The 15,930-nt window shown below is 41.5% G+C and overlaps 1 long non-coding RNA gene across 1 annotated transcript; it reads left to right on the plus strand.

Annotated features, from left to right (window-relative positions):
• The first annotated feature begins 13,103 nt into the window (after positions 1–13,103).
• On the plus strand, positions 13,104–14,117 carry LOC117529398. The gene is made up of 2 exons (XR_004566010.1): positions 13,104–13,361; positions 13,471–14,117. It is a non-coding gene; the product is annotated as an uncharacterized LOC117529398 (long non-coding RNA).
• Positions 14,118–15,930: the final 1,813 nt, after the last annotated feature.

Raw genomic sequence — 15,930 nt, forward strand, 5'->3', positions numbered from 1 at the left:
CATGCCCTGGATATCTAAAGAACCAAAACATTTGTTAAGGGAAAAGAGGACTATTTTAAATAGTATTGACAAGACTGCATATGCTGAAATTAGGAAGGATGTGCGAGCTGAAATTGCAAAGGCTAAACTTCAGTTTAAGATTAAAATTGAGTCCAAATTCAGTGAATCTGATCTCAGATCTGTGTGGGATGGTATGAGAGTAATGACAAGGCTACATAAAGGCAATAACAAAGTGTCCTTAAATGGTTTTAATTTGATGAGACGGTAGGAGATGAACTAAATAGCTTCTTTATGAGATTTTCTAACAATGAGTTTAGTGCAAGAATCAGTCACACGAGGGAGAATTTGGTCAGTGACTCCCCTGTTTTTGATATTGATGTCTCTAAAGTCGAATCATTACTTAAACAAACCAAGGTTAGGAAAAGCCTGGGCCCCGACAACATCAGTGGCCAAGTCCTAGGGTTAACGGTGTTTTATACTCAAAGCCTTTTCTTCCATAGGCTCTCCACAGGGTTGTGTTCTTTCACCATTGCTTTTTATTTTATACACTAATGATTGTAGGAGTAAGTATGAAAATAGGCACTGTGTGAAATTTGCAGATGACACTGTCATAGTGAGCCTTCTAAATGATGATGAGGAGGGGTGTGGTCCTGTAGTCCATGATTTTATTGCTTGGTGCAATAACTTTAATTTGTCCGTCAATGTTTCCAAGACAAAAGATATGAAAATTGATTTCCTTACATCACAGCACAATGTCACATAAGCTGTTATTCAGAACATGAAAGCTGCTTCAGTCGATGAGTACAAATATTTTGGAACCATCATAACCAGCCAATTATCTTTTGAAAGCAACACAGATGCTTTTTGAGGAAGATTAAATCATTCAGCGTGTGAAGGACTGATGACTTTACCAGTGTTTTATTGAATCAGTCTTGGCATTTTGTATTGTGGTGTGGTACGATGGTCTTCCAATGATCAGCAAGCATAAGCTAACAAAGCTGGTTAACAGAGCATCTAAGGTAGATGAGGTACAGCTACAACATATTTATAATAAATGGCTCAGGGGAAAAACTCACCAAATTTTAAACTGCTCTGAGCACCCACTCTTCGGGGAGTTTAATCTGCTCCCCTTGGGTCACCATTTTAAGATATCTATGTTAAGAACTAGACAGCCAGGGATTCTTGTATTCCTGCAGCTTTAAGGAAGCTGAATTCATTGTACTGACAACTCTTGAATCTTTTATACAGTAATATTTTTTATTTTTTTATTTATTCTTGTCCATGTTCATTATGACAGATTTACCTGTGTACTGTCCGACTGTATTCTGTCTTTGGTTCTTTGAGGGGAAAGGAGGAGTGTTTTTATTGTTGTGTGTCTTGAGTTGTGTGTACACTGTTGTTGGTGTCTGGTGGTGCTCTTTTGTGTATGTATCTTAGACATCCCGCTGTACACCAAATTTCCTTCTCTGAGGATAAATAAAGTGAAACTTGAACTTTATACAGTTAGTCATAAAACAAATTCATATTTACATGGCCATAGACGCCCCAGCCACATGCCCATTCCCTGCAGCAACAAGTGTATTTACATCATTTGGCCCACAGTAGAACATGTGCTTGCCTGACTTCTCACCGTACACAGCGGTTATTTTGAAAGAACTGCACCATCTCTGGGCAGTGTCCAGTTATTGACAGGTAACATCAGGTCTAAATTTGCCTTTTAAATAAGAGGACAGTGTCTCGGTATTTGGGTCAGGTGGGAATCCTGTGGCAAAAACACGCACCAGCTTGGTCTTTATGTCTGAACCTGGCAACTCATACTTGCATAAACATGTTGTTTTAGCTACTTTCTGTGGCCATACGTTTAAGCGAAATAAAGTATCACAGTTATTCAAGACAAAACAGTTTAACTAGGTTTTCCTTACACATCGCAGAGAGTACAAAAAAGCCGAAAAACACTTGTTTGTTAACAAACGTTACCTGAACGCCAGTACAGTGAAGGACGGAGCAGCTGCATTATTCTTCCGTACTGCAACAGCTGTGGTATTAAAGGTTCCGCGTTAAACAGCAAACAAATCTAACAGTCAATGCTTACTTACTGTCATCTTACTCTGTCAGGCACTACGAAGACAATGTATACATTTACGAGTCCTTTGGATGTGTTAAGAAACGGAATCATAGAGCCTTTGACTAGCTCCAAGAAGAGCTGCTTTCAGTATTCATCTGCTCTCTTCCAATATATATATATAAAATGATTATTATTTAAAAAAGACAACACAGTGGGTTAGTGGTTAGCACTGTTGCTTCACAGCAAGAAGGTCATGGGTTTGATTCCCACCTGTGGCCTTTCTGTGTGAAGTTTGCGTGTTCTCCCCGTGCTTGTGTGGGTTCTCTCCGGGTGCTCCGGCTTCCTCCCACATCCAAAGACAAGCAGGCTAGGTGGTTAGGAAAGTTTAAATTGTCCACAGGTGTGCCTGTGGGTGTGAATGTGTTTGTTTGTCTATATGTGGCCCTGCGACAGACTGGCATCCTGTCCAGTGTGTACCCTGCCTCACGCTCTATGACTACTGGGATAGTCTCCAGCCTCCTGCAACCCTTGATAGGTGCAAGCGGTTGAAGATGATGATGATGATTATTATTATAAAAAATAGGAAGCATGGTGGTTTAGTGCTTAGCACAGTTGCCATACAGCAAACAGGTTGTGGGTTTGATTCCCACTTGGGGCCTTTCTGTGGGGAGTTTGCATGTTCTCCCTGTGGTTGTGTGGGCCTTCTCTGGGTGCTCCTATAGCACACCCAGAATGTACTGGCTGCACACCCCATATGGCTGTTATTATTATTGCTATTATTATTGTTAAAATCTTCTTCTACAAGAACTACTTTAAAGACATCATGCACTCTGTCACTTCACACATTTCAGTTGTTTGTGTACAGGAGGCACCTGGAATAAAAGCAACATACTGAATGTATATTATATTTGTATGATGCGGTTTCGCAGGCGGCTGTCCCGGCTTCATGTCCACATTCGCGCTGTGAAACACTCCTAGACCACTGATGGAGGTGAGATTCATGTTTATTAATGGTGTAACAGCCTGACACAAGTTCCACTTCACATCCGTGAGATCCATTCAGCTCCGAGCCTGATGCATACCATGACGCGCTACTGTGCAGCACGGATAGGCAGCTGCCTGTCTTATGATATAGACAACAGGTCACATTATTTACTTCGCCCATGGGAAGAAATGGACAGATATGTGTACTGTAAGGTCTATTGTAGATATAACAGCCGCGCACGGAGCTTTCGGTTTGACAGCCGCTGTTCACATTCACTGTACATGATAGTAATTCATAATTACTATAGTGATGAAGTGTGCCATATACATTTACACAGTTCCTTTGCGCTTGGGGGGGGAGGGGGCGACGACACATTATTATATGTGGCACAGGTCATACCGGGGCAGGCTTTGCAGTGCCAGATCAATCTTGAGGTTCCCTCATATGCACTCAAATCATTTCAGATCCTATTTTGCCTCCATCGGAATATGTAAATTCAAGTCAGATGGTCCTCAGATAACACATGGACTGCCGTCGGATAGGTGTCCCATCTCGATGACGCCCAGAGAGTTTTGAACATGTGTGTCACAGTTGGGGCCGCTGGCCGATTTTGACCAACTTTGTGGACTTCCGCAGATGGCTGTCAGAATGTTTTGGAACTGAAATCCGACACTTTTCAGATGTGCGCCGATTCATAAGTCCGATGCCACGCTGCGTGATTCCGGCTATGTGTGACGGGGGTATTACTGATGATATTCAGGCAACTGGATCAGCAGCACTGCATCCTGTGTATGTCATACTTTGGGACAATGTGGGTGTTCACCGTGTTGTCTTGATAATTGAGGGGTTCGCCAACAACCAGCAGTTCATAAACGTTTTCTTACCACCTTCCAGCCCCTTTCTGAACCCAATAGAGGAGTGTTTCTCTGCATAGTGGTGGAAGGTCCATGACCGTCAGCTTTATTGGAGGCAATGGAACCATCCTTTGATAATATAAATGGAGTCTTGTCAAAGCTGGGTTTGGCACACCAGAGGGGTTTTTTTTCCATCTTTGCCTGGCAAGGGAAAATATTTCCTGTAATGTGGATGATGGCCAGACCACGCACAAAGACATGATGTTGGAGAATGAATCTCAATGACTTTGGGCATTGATGTGCTGGATCTGCATTTAATTTCATTTTAATATTGTTTGTTGTAACATTGCTGAATGTAGATATTGCATTGACTATGATAATGTTTTGCTAAATACATTTACAATCAGCATTTCCAGTTACCTACATGCCCTGGATGCTGCGTCCTAAGTTATTTTATGTTGCGTCTTACAAATGCTGCTTGGTGTTTTTGCTTGCTGTGTGTATGATCTGAATACATTGGTTTTAATCACAGGATAACTACTTTTGAGGTGATAGTTTGATTTTGATACAAGAGTTTGGGGTTTTGTGAATGTAGTTTAAAATTTTGGATTTGTGTTTAAAGTTTTGAGAAAATGGGTGGAGGTTTCAAGAAATGTGTTTTAGCAATTAGGAAAAACTGACGCAATGAAGCACATTTGACACATTACTACATAAAATGAGTTAATCAAACTGAGCTGAACTGAAACGGGAGAAATGTGGGGTGAATGTAATCACAAAGTTATTACAAACAACATCTTTATAAACTTACTTGTATGCTTTTGTCAGCCGATCAGTGTAGTGTGAAAGCGAACTACGGGGGCCAGTGATGAACACATTTAAGCAGGGGCGTAAGCAGCTCTCAGTTGAATGGAGTCAGAGCTCCATCTACTCGACAAACGGTGCAAGGACATTGTACATTGCCGACACAAACATTATTTCAGTAACCGTTCTGTTTATGAGAAATTATCGGCGTTCTATCGGCAAAATTTCGGCGATACTGAGTACTTTGAAAAGGGGTTATATCGGCTGATAATATCGGCTGGCCGATATATCGGTCAGGCTCTAATTGTGAGTCGGGAAATGCCTTTCTAAATTCAGCAGCAAAGGAGGAATGGTAGAAATGTGGAGGTGAGAGTTATAACTTTGACTGTTGGCTGTCTAATATGATGGAGAGGACAAATGCTGACATGCAGTGTGTACAGGAGACTTACAAGATAGAGGAGTATGTTCAGGAGCATCAAAGGTAGGTTTGAGCTGTTCTACGGTGGTGTGGATGGGAGAGGAAATGGGGTGTAGGGATGTATCAAGTCGGGTCCATAAGTATTTGGACAATGATGCACGTTTTGTAATTTTTGCCACTGTGCGCCAACACAATGAACATGAAATAAAACAGTCAATATGTGCTTACACGTAGTGTCAATTTTCAGCTTTGATTTGAGGGTTTTTAACAAAAATACACATCCAGCGTAACACTTGTGCCAATTCAACCTGCAGATCCACCTCATACTTGCTGTGGCGACCCCAAGTGAAAAACAGGGGAGCAGCCGAAGGGACTTACTTTTTCCTGCTGCTTCCTTTTTCCCACATTTTGTTATGTTACAGCCTTATTCCAAAATGGAGTAAAAAGCAAAAATTCCCCTCAAAATTCTGCCTGTAACACTCCATAATGACACCATGAAAAAAGTTTTTTTTGGGGGGGGATTTTTACACATTTATTAAAAAAAAAAACCTAACAAATGACATGTACGTAGGTATTCACACCCCTTGCTCATCACCTTGATGATGCACCTTTGGCAGCAATTACAGTATTTTTGAACATGATGCTACAAGCTTGGTGCACCTATCTTTTGGGCAGTTTTGCCCATTCCTCTTTGCAGCACCTCTCAAGCTTCATCAGGTTGGATGGGTAGCGTTGGTGCACAGCCATTTTCAGATGTTTCCATAGATGTTCAATCGGATTCAGGTCTGGGCTCTGGCTGGGCCACTCAAGGACATTCATACAGTTGTCCTGAAGCCACTCCTTTGACATGTTGGCTGTGTTCTTAGGATCATTGTCCTGCTGAAAGATGAACCATCGCCCCAGGTTGAGGTAAAAAGTGCTCTGGAGCAGGTTTTCATCCAGGATGTCTCTGTACATTGCAGCATTCATCTTTCCTTCAATCCTGACTAGTCTCCCAGGTCCTGCTGCTGAAAAAACATCCCCACAGCATGATGCCTCTACCACCATGCTTCACTGTAGGGATGGTGCCTGATTTCCTCGAAACATGATGCCTGGCATTCACGCCAAAGCATGATGGAGGCCACTGTGCTCACTGGAGCCTTCAATACAGCAGAAATGTTTCTGTACCCTTCCCCAGATTTATGCCTTGAGACAATCCTGTCTCGGAGGTCACACATACAATACCTTTGACTTCATGCTTGGTTTGTGCTCTGATATGCACTGTCAACTGTAGAACCTTGATTGTAGACAGGTGTGTATCTTTCCAAATCATGTCCAATCAACTGAATTTACCCCAGGTGGACTTCAATTAAGCTGTAGAACCATCTCAATGATGATCAGTGGAAACAGGAACCACCTGGGCTCAATTTTGAGCTTCATAGTAAAATCTGTGAATACTTATGTAAATGAAATTTCTTAGATCCTTTTTTATTACATCTGCCATCAAAGCTGTTTTCTAATAAATTTGCAAAAATCTAAAAAAAACTTTTTCATGTTGTCATTATGGGGTATTGTGTGTAGAATTTTGAGGAAAAAATGAATTTCATCAATTTGGTAATAATGCTGTAACATAACACAATTTGGAAAAAGTGTAACACTGAATACTTTCCGGATGCACTGTAGATGGATCCGGAAAGTATTCAGTGCTTCACTTTTTCCAAATTATGTTATGTTACAGCATTATTACAAAATGGATGGTTATGGTTATTTTGTTTTATATATATATATATATATATATATATATATATATATATATATATACAAGGGCTGTCCGTAAAGTATAGGTCCTTTTTATTTTTTTCTAAAACTATATGGATTTCCATATAGTTCCATATATGGATCTCCTGGTCCAGCGTTGGGACCAGGAGGCAGAGCTGTGGTCTTATACACCTCTCTGCAGCTTCTCTCCCCCTGCCGTCCCCTCGTTGCCCCGTCCCCGTGGAGACGGTGCCTGCTCCCAGGCCACCAATAATCAGCAAAAATCTATTTAAGCATAAAAATTCAAAAAGAAAAAATAATATAGCACCTTCAATTGCACCACAGACTAAAACAGTTAAATGTGGTCTATTAAACATTAGGTCTCTCTCTTCTAAGTCCCTGTTAGTAAATGATATAATAATTGATCAACGTATTGATTTATTCTGCCTAACAGAAACCTGGTTACAGCAGGATGAATATGTTAGTTTAAATGAGTCAACACCCCCAAGTCACACTAACTGTCAGAATGCTCGTAGCACGGGCCGGGGCGGAGGATTAGCAGCAATCTTCTATTCCAGCTTATTAATTAATCAAAAACCTACACAGAGCTTTAATTCATTTGAAAGCTTGTCTCTTAGTCTTGTCCATCCAAATTGGAAGTCTCAAAAACCAGTTTTATTTGTTATTATCTATCGTCCACCTGGTCGTTACTGTGAGTTTCTCTGTGAATTTTCAGACCTTTTGTCTGACTTAGTGCTTAGCTCAGATAAGATAATTATAGTGGGCGATTTTAACATCCACACAGATGCTGAGAATGACAGCCTCAACACTGCATTTAATCTATTATTAGACTCTATTGGCTTTGCTCAAAAAGTAAATGAGTCCACCCACCACTTTAATCATATCTTAGATCTTGTTCTGACTTATGGTATGGAAATAGAAGACTTAACAGTATTCCCTGAAAACTCCCTTCTGTCTGATCATTTTTTAATAACATTTACATTTACCCTGATGGACTACCCTGCAGTGGGGAATAAGTTTCATTACACTAGAAGTCTTTCAGAAAGCGCTGTAACTAGGTTTAAGGATATGATTCCTTCTTTATGTTCTCTAATGTCATATACCAACACAGAGCAGAGTAGCTACCTAAACTCTGTAAGGGAGTTAGAGTATCTCGTCAATAGTTTTACATCCTCATTGAAGACAACCTTGGATGCTGTAGCTCCTCTGAAAAGAGAGCTTTAAATCAGAAGTGTCTGACTCCGTGGTATAACTCACAAACTTGTAGCTTAAAGCAGATAACCCGTAAGTTGGAGAGGAAATGGTGTCTCACTAATTTAGAAGATCTTCACTTAGCCTGGAAAAAGAGTTTGTTGCTCTATAAAAAAGCCCTCCGTAAAGCTAGGACATCTTTCTACTCATCACTAATTGAAGAAAATAAGAACAACCCCCAGGTTTCTTTTCAGCACTGTAGCCAGGCTGACAAAGAGTCAGAGCTCTATTGAGCTGAGTATTCCATTAACTTTAACTAGTAATGACTTCAAGACTTTCTTTGCTAACAAAATTTTGACTATTAGAGAAAAAATTACTCATAACCATCCCAAAGATGTATCGTTATCTTTGGCTGCTTTCAGTGATGCCGGTATTTGGTTAGACTCTTTCTCTCCGATTGTTCTGTCTGAGTTATTTTCATTAGTTACTTCATCCAAACCATCAACATGTTTATTAGACCCCATTCCTGCCAGGCTGCTCAAGGAAGTCCTACCATTATTCAATGCTTCAATCTTAAATATGATCAATCTATCTTTGTTAGTTGGTTATGTACCACAGGCCTTTAAGGTGGCAGTAATTAAACCATTACTTAAAAAGCCATCACTTGACCCAGCTATCTTAGCTAATTATAGGCCAATCTCCAACCTTCCTTTTCTCTCAAAGATTCTTGAGAGGGTAGTTGTAAAACAGCTAACTGATCACCTGCAGAGGATATGGTCTATTTGAAGAGTTTCAGTCAGGTTTTAGAATTCATCATAGTACAGAAACAGCATTAGTGAAGGTTACAAATGATCTTCTTATGGCTTCGGACAGTGGACTTATCTCTGTGCTTGTTTTGTTGGACCTCAGTGCTGCTTTTGATACTGTTGACCATAAAATTTTATTACAGAGATTAGAGCATGTCATAGGTATTAAAGGCACTGTGCTGCGGTGGTTTGAATCATATTTGTCTAATAGATTACAGTTTGTTCATGTAAATGGGGAATCTTCTTCACAGACTAAAGTTAATTATGGAGTTCCACAAGGTTCTGTGCTAGGACCAATTTTATTCACTTTATACATGCTTCCCTTAGGCAGTATTATTAGACGGTATTGCTTAAATTTTCATTGTTACGCAGATGATACCCAGCTTTATCTATCCATGAAGCCAGAGGATACACACCAATTAGCTAAACTGCAGGATTGTCTTACAGACATAAAGACATGGATGACCTCTAATTTCCTGCTTTTAAACTCAGATAAAACTGAAGTTATTGTACTTGGCCCCACAAATCTTAGAAGCATGGTGTCTAACCAGATCGTTACTCTGGATGGCATTTCCCTGATCTCTAGTAATACTGTGAGAAATCTTGGAGTCATTTTTGATCAGGATATGTCATTCAAGCGCCATATTAAACAAATATGTAGGACTGCCTTTTTGCATTTACGCAATATCTCTAAAATCAGAAAGGTCTTGTCTCAGAGTGATGCTGAAAAATTAATTCATGCATTTATTTCCTCTAGGCTGGACTATTGTAATTCATTATTATCAGGTTGTCCTAAAAGTTCCCTAAAAAGCCTTCAGTTGGTTCAGAATGCTGCAGCTAGAGTACTGACGGGGACTAGCAGGAGAGAGCATATCTCACCTGTGTTGGCCTCTCTTCATTGGCTTCCTGTTCATTCTAGAATAGAATTTAAAATTCTTCTTCTTACTTATAAGGTTTTGAATAATCAGGTCCCATCTTATCTTAGGGACCTCGTAGTACCATATCACCCCAATAGAGCGCTTCGCTCTCAGACTGCAGGCTTACTTGTAGTTCCTAGGGTTTGTAAGAGTAGAATGGGAGGCAGAGCCTTCAGCTTTCAGGCTCCTCTCCTGTGGAACCAGCTCCCAATTCAGATCAGGGAGACAGATACCCTCTCTACTTTTAAGATTAGGCTTAAAACTTTCCTTTTCGCTAAGGCTTATAGTTAGGGCTGGATCAGGTGACCCTGGACCATCCCTTGGTTATGCTGCTTTAGACGTAGACTGTGGGGGGGTTCCCATGATGCACTGTTTCTTTCTCTTTTTGCTCCGTATGCATCACTCTGCATTTAATCATTAGTGATCGATCTCTGCCCCCCTTCACAGCATGTCTTTTTCCTGGTTCTTTCCCTCAGCCCCAACCAGTCTCAGCAGAAGACTGCCCCTCCCTGAGCCTGGTTCTGCTGGAGGTTTCTTCCTGTTAAAATGGAGTTTTTCCTTCCCACTGTAGCCAAGTGCTTGCTCATAGGGGGTCGTTTTGACCGTTGGGGTTTTTCATAATTATTGTATGGCCTTGCCTTACAATATAGAGCGCCTTGGGGCAACTGTTTGTTGTGATTTGGCGCTATATAAGAAAAAAGTTGATTGATTGATTGATTTCATTCATATGTTTTTACGTCAGACATGCTTGAACCCTCGTGCGCATGCGTGAGTTTTTCCACGCCTGTCGGTGACGTCATTCGCCTGTGAGCACTCCTTGTGGGAGGAGTCGTCCAGCCCCTCGTCGGAATTCCTTTGTCTGAGAAGTTGCTGAGAGACTGGCGCTTTGTTTGATCAAAATTTTTTCTAAACCTGTGAGACACATCGAAGTGGACATGATTCGAAAAATTAAGCTGGTCTTCAGTGAAAATTTTAACAGCTGATGAGAGATTTTGAGGTGATTCTGTTGCTTTAAGGACTTTTCACGGTGCGAGACCTCACGCAGCGCTCTCAGTCGGCGTCATCAGCCTGTTTCAAGCTGAAAACCTCCACATTTCAGGCTTTATTAATCCAGGACGTCGTGAGAGAACAGAGAAGTTTCAGAAGAAGTCGGTTTCAGCATTTTATCCGGATATTCCACTGTTAAAGGAGATTTTTTTAATGAAAGACGTGCAGGCGGATTGCAGCGTCGGCTCGCAGCCGCCGCGACGCTCCGCCACAGGAAAAACACCTCCGTTGGAAGCCTTAAGGACAAGTTGGAACATCTCCAGCTGATAAACAATTTCTCATATACTCACTCCACTGAAAGCCATCAAAAGCCGCCTGGATTTTACAAATGGTTATCAACACGGAGGTGTTTTTCCTGTGCCGCCGCGCTGCGTCGGCTGCGTCCCGACGCGCGGACCCGTCCGCACGTCTTTCATTAAAAAAAATCTCCTTTAACAGTGGAATATCCGGATAAAATGCTGAAACCGACTTCTTCTGAAACTTCTCTGTTCTCTCACGACGTCCTGGATCAATAGAGCCTGAAATGTGAGGTTTTAAGCTTGAAACAGGCTGATGACGCTGCCTGATGAGCGCTGAGCGACGTCTCGCACCGTGGGAAGTCCTTAAAGTGACAGAATCACCTCAAAATCTCTCATCAGCCGTTTAAAATTTTCACTGAAGACCAGCTTAATTTTTCGAACCATGTCCACTTCGATGTGTCTCACAAGTTTAGAAAAAATTTTGATCAAACAAAGCGCCAGTCTCTCAGCAACTTCTCAGACAAAGGAATTCCGACGAGGGGCTGGACGACTCCTCCCACAAGGAGTGCTCACAGGCGAATGACGTCACCGACAGGCATGGAAAACTCACGCATGCGCACGAGGGTGCAAGCATGTCTGACGTAAAAACAATATGAATGAAATCCATATAGTTTTTGAAAAAAAATAAAAAGGACCTATACTTTACGGACAGCCCTCGTATATATATATCTATATATATATATATATATATATATATATATATATATATATGTGTGTGTGTGTGTGTGTGTGTGTGTGTGTGTGTGTGTGTGTGTGTGTGTACTACAATGAAACCCTGTACTCCCTATCAACCCCTACTTATACTTGTCTCCATAGATGAGAGTCTACAACTTCCCATTAATAGGATGCCAGTCCAACACAAGTTTCTTCCTCAACCAGGGATAGTATCTATTAACAGCTGATTGGACTGTGTTAATGCAGATGGAGTGTCTTGTTCAAGGGCACAGACAAGTCGTGTGACCAGGAATCACCCCCAGATATGTCACAGTAATGCTTCTTGAGTTGAGGAAAGGCTGGTGGATTTCCAAATTTAGATTCTACATAGTTAAAAAGGTGACATTTGATATAGGATTATCAATATTGAGCATATTTATCATCTAAAGAAAACCGTAGAAAGAAAAGAAAACACAGTAGCCATCTTGGAAAATGGCTGCCATTTTGATTGGGTGGCCCATGAGTATTTTCAGAAGAATGAAGTCTAATGAGTATTTTTGGCCTATTTGGTGCTTACATCACCATTTGAGAGATTCCCCTGAAACTTCACAAAGTCAAAATTATGACTGATTTCCTCTGTACATAACTCTGGTTGTGTACAGTAGTACTTTGGTATTATTCATGCTTTTGGAGATATAATGTACAGTCTGTTAGTGCCTTTATAATTTCAAGTGTGGAGCACATGCTCTTGTTTTAAAAAGTGCTTTAGAAGTCAGTCTTTACTTATGTAATTATGTCTAAATCACACCACAGCCTTACAAATTTGATGATGCAGCCTTTTAGTTTCAGATGAGTAATTGTCTTATGATGGACTTCCGTGTGTTGTTATTTGCTATGTTTGTTCCTTAGCTCAGTGATGTTTTGTCACTGACCACATGTGCCAAGCATTTTGAAGACCTGCCTTCCCTGTGAAGATAGTGCCTGTGACAGAAAGGGGCAGGGACGATGCAACATAGACACAGTTACCCCACGCAGAGCTGTGTTTGGCTTTAGATCACTTGCCAGTTTTACTTCTCACTGTGCCAACTAGCTTGGCTGGCTTCATCATCACTGTGCAAGTGGGCATATTCAGCCGCCAGCTGGCAGTCGCGGGCCTCAGATAAGAGAATGGTACAGACATGGCACTCATTCAAAAAGTTTTCCCTTACCTCCCCAAACCCCCTACACTGCAAACAAGGATGGCATGTTCCTAACAAAATTGGAGCCTTTGTTTCAGACAACTCCCCTCCACTCTCAGGAATAGTATCGTCAAAGACCACTCGCTCCCATTCGCAGAGGACACGCCATTAACAGGGATGCTATGGTATCCTAGCAGCTGAATTTACCGGAGCATCTCGTACATCTTTTTCCTTATCCAGATAACAGGACAGTGCTTTTATTTTTTTAAGGATGCAATATAAGAATGGTTGAATACCATCTCGGATGAATGGAAATGTTGCTCAGATGACTAATTTGTTTCTTGGACGCTTGTTTCTTGGACGTCGGCCATCTTTCAACATGTATTATGTGACTGTGATGTGAGCCATTCAGCGACTTACGCTGTAGCCAGTGGATATATGCAAGAATGGATCAAAGGTGGAGGAGTATAATAATTATGTACATGTCTTTTTTTCAGGAGTGGAAGGAGAAGACATAGTGAAAGTGTTATGGTTATAGTTATGGGACAAATATGATTTGACATACTGCATAGTAAGGAGAAGCTGGCATTCTAATGTGATGGCCTGCTGCCAACACATCATTCAGCAAAGACCACCTGAAAGGATGTTTTCACTGATGGGCAAGACAGCCACAAGCAGGCGGCCAACTACATCTTGGCAAGGACCGAAGAAAAGAGGAAAGCGGGAATGAAGAGGAAAGAAGAGAACACCCCCTGCACAGATCTGTGAGAGGGGCTGAGCTGGTAGCACAAACCATGGGGAGTACCCAAGCATGTGTCAGGTTGGCATTCATCTGAGAATGTCTTGGCAAACGATGCATTCCTCTTCCCTCCCACCCGCGCTCACACCACAAACACACTGTTGCACTGCTTGGAACACATGGTACATCAGCAGCGGCATCTGGCCCGCGCGACTCCCGGCAGCTGCGCTTCGTCTTCACCAGTTGGGAGTCTTGGCACTGCCACTTCATCAACTACCTGTGGCTCCTCCCGGGTTGTAAAAGGCAAGCGATAAATTATTCCAATTGCTGCAGCTGCAAACTTGATTTTCTTCCAAGAGATTCACTGTAAACATGAGTACCTCACAGCGCATACACGCCACCCACATACTAATGCATCTCTGATGACGACTCTGTCACGTGGCACGGTTCATTTGAGGTCTGTCAGTGTGTTATATGCAGAAAAAATCCCAAGAACATAAAGATATTAGGAAGTTTGTGCTGGAACAACTGGAAGGATCTTAGGGCGTCTTCACACATGATCAACCAAGGATACTATTTGTGTACATTTGGTCCAGTTCGTTTGGTTACACAGTGCAATGTTGGGTTTGGGCAAAAGAACTTTTCATGACATACTTATGTTCTGATGTCATCATTTATGCCGGCTGCATCTCCTTGTAGACATGCATGCGTCTGACATGGGCTTGTTATCAGTTTGGTGTATAGTTTTGTTTGGATACACAAAAAAAAAGCTCAGTTTAAACAGAGAAAAATGAAGGTTAGTGTGCTCAGCAGTCAATGTCACACTTTGACTCTGAACTCCCGGGTTTCTCATTTCTCACATGCGGGGCTTTAGACCTGCATGGGCAATGTGGTATTTTTACCAACACTACACAACAGCACTTGCCGTCATGAGTGAAATATTTTCAGCTTTTACTGACTGTCGCAACAACATACAGTATGGATGTTGTTTTTGTCTATAACAGGGAGAAAAGATGGACAGCAGCACAGAAAGTCCCCTGGTTTTGATTGGGTAAAATTCTATACAATTATAGACTTTTGATTTCGGTGTACCCGTGATTATGCGGACCTGGTCAGGATGGGGTTCACTTCTTGGCCGAGGTGAACCCCATCCTAACCAGGTCCGCATAATCACGGGTACATGAAAATCAAAAGTCTATAACTGCTGTATTATGTGGTAAACAAGAAAACTGGGAGTTTGTCAAACATACTAAAAGTGAAAAATCAATTTCAAGTTTCAACTCTTTATTATTACTGTCATACTGCACCAACTGACATCCCATCGATCGAGTGGAGATGCCTGTTAAGTCCGTGACGAAGAGTCATCAGGCTTGTTTTCTTTTTTTTTTCTCTTGTTTTCGTTTTTCCATTCGCCTGTCTAGCTTCCGCGTAAAATGGACCGAGTACTCCGTCAAGTATCCGTCTGTCATAAGTTTCAAAGTTGGGCGCATGTCCCTTTTCAGTGATGTACTTGTGAAACAGGTTGGCTGCTGACTGTGTATTTCTGTGGGTGTTCCTCGCATCTTTTTCGTGTAAAATTTAAGTCAGCATCACTAGCAGACGCAAACCTGTCTTCTGCCATTTTGTCAACAAACTGACAGCCAAAGTAGGCGTGGTATAGCGTTATCTAAGTGGTCGTTATCGATAGAAGGCGTCTACTCGGCTTCACTAGCAGTTAACTCGGCATGTGGTACAGCTCAGAAAGTGGCAAATGGGCCAATCAGAAGTTGGCAAAATCCGATACCATATAATAAATTTAATTACTGTCCATATCTTTTTGCTTCTACTGTTTAATGGGTGACGATAACCTTTCTCCTTCTTGTGGACAAACGTTTGGTTCTTTGGTCATGATTGTGGTGTGAGGCAGCTTTCACACCTGATATTCTGATTTGGATCATACTGAAAAGTCCAAAGGTTCTGGACAAAGCAAGATATGTGTGAAAGCATCCTTACACGTGTGAGTGAATGACAATAAGAGGCTGTAACAGAACAGTCAGTCTCAAACAAAGTGGCCTTCCGCAGACAGCATCGACACATCTTTTGTTTTGGAAAATACCGTTGAACTATTAGATCAAAAGCCAGCAACAGATTACACTGAAAAGGAAATGACTTCCCATTTTCACAATGAACAAATGGATAGCTGACCTTTCAACTCTATCATTATTGCTTCACAACTAAG

Source organism: Thalassophryne amazonica, chromosome 2, assembly GCF_902500255.1.
Source record: "Thalassophryne amazonica chromosome 2, fThaAma1.1, whole genome shotgun sequence".
Classification (NCBI taxonomy): domain Eukaryota; kingdom Metazoa; phylum Chordata; class Actinopteri; order Batrachoidiformes; family Batrachoididae; genus Thalassophryne; species Thalassophryne amazonica.